This window comes from Bison bison, unplaced genomic scaffold, assembly GCF_000754665.1.
Source record: "Bison bison bison isolate TAMUID 2011002044 unplaced genomic scaffold, Bison_UMD1.0 scf7180017864174, whole genome shotgun sequence".
Lineage (NCBI taxonomy): Eukaryota > Metazoa > Chordata > Mammalia > Artiodactyla > Bovidae > Bison > Bison bison.
Genome location: NW_011494746.1, coordinates 1,843,268 through 1,850,357, shown reverse-complemented (window position 1 = coordinate 1,850,357; position 7,090 = coordinate 1,843,268).

The following is a 7,090-nucleotide window of genomic DNA, read 5'->3' as shown; positions in this document are numbered from 1 at the left end:
TATCTTGTGTTCCATTTTGATGATGCTCTATTTTCTCTTGTGGAACCAACATTTTCAGGATATTGGGCCTCTTATATATAGAGCCTATTTCTCTTATCTTTTTCCTCATATTTCACACACCTCTGTCTTTTTATTCTGTGGTTTGGGAGATTTTCTTAACCTATTTTCCTAACTTTCTTCTGAATATTTCACTTGGCAACCCCTATCTTTAATTTCTAAGAGCTCTGTATTGCTTTCTGATTGTTTCTTTTTCATAGCATCTTGTTGTTGACTTATGAATGCAATATCTTTTATCAAATATCTGTTGATGGTAATAAGCATTTAAAGTACTCACCATACCATACTCAGCTATCCTCTGAATTATATGTATTTTCTTTGGGGCCTATTTTTCTGTTTATCTTTTTATCATTCATGTTGAAAATTTTTCTACAATTTTAGTAATCCTCAGTTGTATATTTATGTTTAAGAACGACACATTAAAAAAACACTTAGGAGTCTTAGGGATTGAGGCCTATGGATTGGCAGACTTCCCTTTGAGATGAGTTGTTTATTTTGCAGGAGCTACACTTTAGATTGCCAAGACCTTTGTTCTACGGCCATTTGATTTCTCCAAAAGAGAAAGATCTTTTTTAAGATTCCCTTTCTGGTGAATAAATGCCTAACGGCCTGAAAGTCTATGGTGGATGGAGAGAGGAAGTTTGACTTTCAATTAGTGCCTTTTTCCAGCTCCACATTTCTTTCCTATCTTTAACCGAACCAGTTACTTGCCAGTCCTAAGTTTCTCCTGGATCTCTGGCTCTATATGCTTTCATAAGTATCAATATTTTAGGCTGTGGCTCCCTCTGTCCTACTTCCTCTACTCCCTTCAACCTCTTTTCTACCTTGTCTCAATCCCATCACTCTCTAATTGAAATTAATTGATGTCATGTCTACTGAAGGCCCATCTTGTGTTCTCTTAATAATTATGAGTTTAATCTCCTTTTATTTTTTCATTGTCATTTAAGTGGAGTTCCAGGAGGGAGAGAAGATATATTTATGTGGTCAGACTCTATATGGAACAAGAGACTTTCATTTTTTTCTCGTAAAGCTTTGCATTCTGGCTCTAACTATAAGAATTCTACTTAATCTGCTTTCTTGCAAATATTTCAAACAAATGTACTTTTCATTCCCTCCTTCCCCATAAATATGTTTACCTTGCACCCTCAGGCTAAAGCTTATTGCCCCAGAGGAAAAAAAAATCAGTGGGTTCTTCAAGAAAGCAGGCCACAAGATGGATAAAAGGTGATACAAAAGAAGTTCCCGTGGAACTTCTTAAATGGAAGTAAAGAGATTTTGGCAGGAAAAAGAAAGTTTCCAGGCTTGAGTAAGAGACGATAGTGTTAAGAGGTTAGTGAAATCCGCACAGCTCTTCAAGACAGATGAATGCTTTCTCTTGATTTCTGTTTGGGAATTTTGCAAATCATCTTTGCACAGGGTCCTGCATCAGCATGGACTGACAACAGCAAAAAAGAAATAATGGTGTGGCTTGTTACATGGTATTTCTGATTATCCCTTGGCTCCCATGTAGTGTAAAAGGGATGCAGGTGTTTTCACAGTAGCTCTACCTCAGGAGACCCCTCATAACAAGAATCTTGGGTAAACTTTTACTGAGTTCTCAAACAAAAAAACTTACTAAAAGCCAAGTAAATATTCATTATTGCAAAGAATAAAGTTGAACGTGATTGAAGATATAGCCAATGTTGGAAGAAAAAGTTTCCAGAGAGGCAAACAGGCAGAAAGGCCTATAAAGACAGAAAACTGAAGTCAAAAGTTAGCATTGTCAAAAATAAGAGATTCATTTTGGCTAGCTATCACAGTTTTAGAGGACCTCTAAATCCAGGCAATCATAGTATAAAATATACGAACAAGATCAAAGCTTAGTAGCATCAAATCTCCCAGCTTGATTCCTTTTGATCAGACTTGTGATACTAATTTTCCACATTATCTGGGGGTGAGGGATAATTCATCAGACACTAGAGTAGTCTGGGAAGCCAACTTAGTTTTTATACCAGGTATTTATATTTTCACAATCTCTCCTTTATGGGAAATACTTAAAGCTTCTGCTTAAAGGGTACTCAGGAATTGACCCTCCCAGATTTTAAGAGCCAAAACTCTGGAGGGTTAAACAGGATTATTATTACTTCTTCCAGAGACAGATGAAATTTATCTTGTCATATGACCAGGAAGAGTGGGCTCGAGAGTAAAAGAGCCTTTTATTTTATTTTTTTTAAAGCCCTCCATATTTAGGACTTATTAGCACTTGGAGAAGGCAATGGCACCCCACTCCAGTACTCTTGCCTGGAAAATCCCATGGACGGAGGAGCCTGGTAGGCTGCAGTCTATGGGGTCGCACAGAGTTGGACACGACTGAAGCGACTTAGCAGCAGCACTTGGTTCTTTCTTGGACAATTCTTCATTAGAAAGTTCACTCTTTTAAATTTTACATGCTTTTAGCTAGAGAAAGTAAAAATAACATAACAACTTTGGCTCTCTTTGAAAAGTAGTAGCTTGGCGCAAAATTTCACTTTTATGCTAACGATGACTTTATATGACGCTGATATTTTAACACTTGCTTTTTAATTAATAATAAATATTAAATAAATAATTAAAATATTTTCTTTATTGCTATGTTTTTAATTAAAAACTGTTCTTTAAAAGATTAAACCTAAATAATGTTTTTAGATAAAAACATAGCGATAAAGATAAATACTTTTAAAGAAGAGAAATCACCTATATGCCTACTAAGGTAATTGTTTTTATTTTTGTATATTTCATTCTGCCTATGTGGCACAACCCTGCAGGGCTGAAAGACACTTTGGAAATCAACTAGTCCAAACTCTAATTTTCATGTGAGAAAACTAAGATTCTCTCCACAGACAATGCAACTGCAAGGGGGAAAAATATCACTATTATGTAATATAATATTAACCCTCTTAAAAGCTATCTTTGGAGAATTACAACTGCAAAATCTAGATTCCTTAATAAAAACTATCAGAAATCCAGGAATTTCTACAAAACAGATGTGAATTCAAAGTGTCTGGACTCATAGATTTGAATTCAAAGCTCACATAATGGTATGCATTGCAACTACTAATGCTGTCTGCAGATTGTTGATCCTGGAAAGCACTCTCCTTGATAAAAAGGCAAATTGCAGATGTTAAAAAGTGCACTTTTGAGGTTTTCTCTCTGATATAACTCAAAGAACTGAAATAGCAGTGAAAGGGGGGGGGTGTTCTTTGTTGGGAACATGGACGACTTTCAAAATAACTGTTAGAATCTGAACTTGCTGTTACTGGGACAAGACCCAAAGTTGGAACAGAATACCTCCAGTTCTGAGACATGTCTGCTACTAATCAGGAATAAAATCTGAAGCAAAACATTTATTTTTTCTAGTTTTCCACATTAGCCTAGCTGATCTCAGAATTTGTTTTGAATTTTAAAATTCTATGACTTTTCCTTCCATGAATGTGAAAGGTATCCTGTATTTCCATCTCTGGGAAAACCTCAAGTGTAAAGACTTGGCTCTATTAACAAGGTCTTAACATGCTTTTGTCCTCTTATGCTCCTTAGTATGTCCTGGGAAGAAACCTGGCACTTTTTTGGCGCCCCCTTCCTTCCCTTCATCTCCTGCCTTCATATCCTATCTGTAACAAAACTTCAATGTCTCTCCATTTGTGTTTCATCACTCTTCTCCATCCACATGCTCAACACTTTAGTACTAGGCTTTATATCCAAACAATAGGAACAAGTAACTGCTTTTCTGATGTTCCTCTGAGAGTACAATCTGCTATTCTAATAAGCTTCTATTTTATTCTGTTTTTTTTTAATTCAGATATAGCTGAGGTACAATATTATAGGTATACAACACAGTGACTGACAATTTTAAAAGCTATACTCCATTTTATAATTATTATCAAATATTGGCTCTATTTCTTGTGTTGTATAATATATCCTTGTAGCTTATTTTATACAAATAATATTATGTATAAAATATACACTCCATACTCAATCTGTCAGCAAATCCTGTTGACTCTGTCTTAAAAACATGTCCAAAATCTGACCATTTATCATCATCTCCCCTACTGTTACCCTGGTCCAAGCCAGCAATAGTTTTTGAGCATCCAAAGTGATCTGTTCAAAACATTAACTCAGATTATGTCATTTCTTTGCTCAAAGTGAAATTCTTTACAATGATACAATGTTATCTCTCTAACTTCAACTCCCACTACTCTCCTCCTGTGCTCCAGCTACATAGACCTTCTTGCTGCTCCTGCTGCTAAGTTGCTTCAGTCCTGTCTGACTCTGGGCGACCCCATAGACGGCATAGACGGCAGCCCACCAGCCTCCCCCGTCCCTGGGATTCTCCAGGCAAGAACACTGGAGTGGGTTGCCATTTCCTTACATTTCTTCAAATTGCTGGGAATTTGGTGACTGGCAGGGACTTTGCACTTGCTGTTCATTTTGCCTAGAGTATTTTTCCTTCAGATAGTTGCACTACCAATTTCTTTTGTCACTACAAAGTCTCCTCATGAGCTAGTCATTCTATACTAAGATCACAAACCCTTTTTTTCCCTTATTTTCACCTCAGCAGGATCACCATGTAGTAGAGTACATTTTATTTATTTTTCTTCTTTATTGTCTCTCTTCCCCATGAGAGTAGGGATTCTTTGCCTATGTGTGTTAGTCACTCAAGTCGCTCAGTTGTGTCCAGCGCTTTGTGACCCCATTGACTGTAGCCCGCCAGGCTCCTCTGTCCATGGAATTCTTCAGGCAAGAATACTGGAGTGGGTAGCCACTCCCTTCTCCAGGGGATCTTTCAGACCCAGGGATTGAATCCAGGCATTGCAGGCAGATTCTTACCATCTGAGCCATCAGGGAAGCCCCTAACTATATCTCTGCCTGCAGCTATATCCCAAGCACCTAGAACAGTCTGGAGCAGAGTGGATGCTCAATAAACACTTTTTAGTTATTGAATAAATACTGAGAGATCAGTGTCATGGGATCATAAAGTATATAAAGATGGAGACAGGCACTAGACAAAATGTCTTACTTGTTCATGGCAAAACAAAGTTTTACCATCTTCCTAATCTTGTGTAGTTGGAGGAGGAAATGGCAACCCGCTCCAGAACTCTTGCCTGGAAAATTCCATGGATAGAGGAGCCTGGTAGGCTACAGTCCATGGGGTCGCAAAGAGTCTGCGCGACTGAGCAACTTCATTTTCATTATATAGTTCCTTTTGGAGTAGCAAGTGGCAACCCACTCCAGTGTTCTTGCCTGGAGAATCCCATGGACAGAGGGGCCTGGTGGGCTACAGTCTATGGGGTTGCAAAGAGTCAGACACGACTAAGCAACTAACACACACACACACAATCTTGTGTAAGTAGAAAATTCCTTGCCTTTTGTTAGTTGTTTACATCTCTTGTAAGACAGTTCCTATCTTAGGGAAAGAAAGCACTTTCCATTGTCAAAGCCTCAATTTGGTCACTAGGGGTGGATCCCATGTTATTTTTCAAATGTTATCTTGAACATTTCACACCTTTGCTAAATTAAATAGAAGAAAGCAGGGTCTATTTTAGATTAAAAATCCCAGTTCTTGAACTTTAGTGCTCAAAATTCTCAAAAACAAAAAGAAAGAAATCTAAGACAGGAGTATTTAACTCTATGAAAGAAATGTTCACATACTGAGGTCTGAAGAAGTCACTCTGGATTGCACACAAGTTTTTACCTTGGCTAAAATGCCATTTGTGGATTATCCAACACATATTGTACATCTGCTTTATTAACGGGCTCATTAACTTCGAAGTAATCTGGTGACTGAGCAACCAACACTTAACAAGGCTTCCATGATAAGACAAAAATTCAATGTCTCCCTTCCTGGGATGCCAATGCTGTTACTCCTTCAGTGATGACTCCCTTTCTACGTACCAAGGCAGTAATAACTTCCTGTGTTCCAAACTGATCTTTTTTTCTTTTGAAACCTTGAAGGAATATATCCCTGACTTACTGAATGTTTTGTTCTGATAAAACTATGCTGAAACCCATGCTTCCCCCTCAGGACTTCCTCAGAGTTACCTGAGAAGCTGTCTTCTGGGCTTGTATTTCCCAGTTTGGCTCAAATAAAACTCTTTTGTATTCCCATGAGAGATTATTTTTTTCCATTGACAACTCCATATTTCCAAGAGGAAATATATGGTAAATAATGATAGTGATAATTAAATAAATCACGCTAATATCAAATTTATCTTACATCACAGATAGTAGAAACACCACTTTGGCTTCTTCCTCCGTTTTTTCCTTTATCAGAAAGACGCACACTCCCTGGCACTAACGGAGTGTTTTCAACAAAAAGAGAGATCTAGATTTCTTTGGGTGCAGCATTAGCGTAAGGGTGGCGTTTCTTCGACTCTACAGGCGTTCTGTGCTATTACGGGCTTGAATTTACCAGCCCCCAAAACTCCAAGAGGGACGTCCTCTTTCGCGGCCGAGGACGCGAATGCATCTTGGGGGGCGTTACCAGCTCCCTCAAGGTCCTGAGAGAAAAATCTGCGGGTAGAGGAGGTTCCTCTGCAGGAGCGCGCCACGGCCTCCTGCGCTCAGTCTGGCACGTTTTGTCCAAAGTGCCCACCAGACCTGCTCCTCGCCGAGCCGGAGTGAAAGCTGCCGCTGCTCCTCCCGAAGACGCCGGGGCAACCCGTTAGCTGAGAGGGCGGCCCCGCGTCCTCTGGCCCGAGCCACGCCCAGGAGCGGGTGGGGGAAGGGCGGCGGCGCTCGCGCTGCGTCGAGTTTCCCAGAATTCCCAGCGGCCGCAGGGAAAGTTTACGGGACGTAGGCGGCGACAGCGGCTGCAGCAGTAGCGGTAACTAGGTGGCCAGCAGAGGACCATGGCCCTAGCGGGGCGTTCCTGGCTCTTCTCTCGGAGTTCTCGGGCAACGACGCGGAGCCGGCTGACTTCCGGGAAGGAACTGACAAGCGATTGAGCGGTGACCGGCGCGCTTAGCGCCCCGAACATGCGGCAGTCCTTGTGGGCAATCCCGGGCTGCGGAGAGGCGGC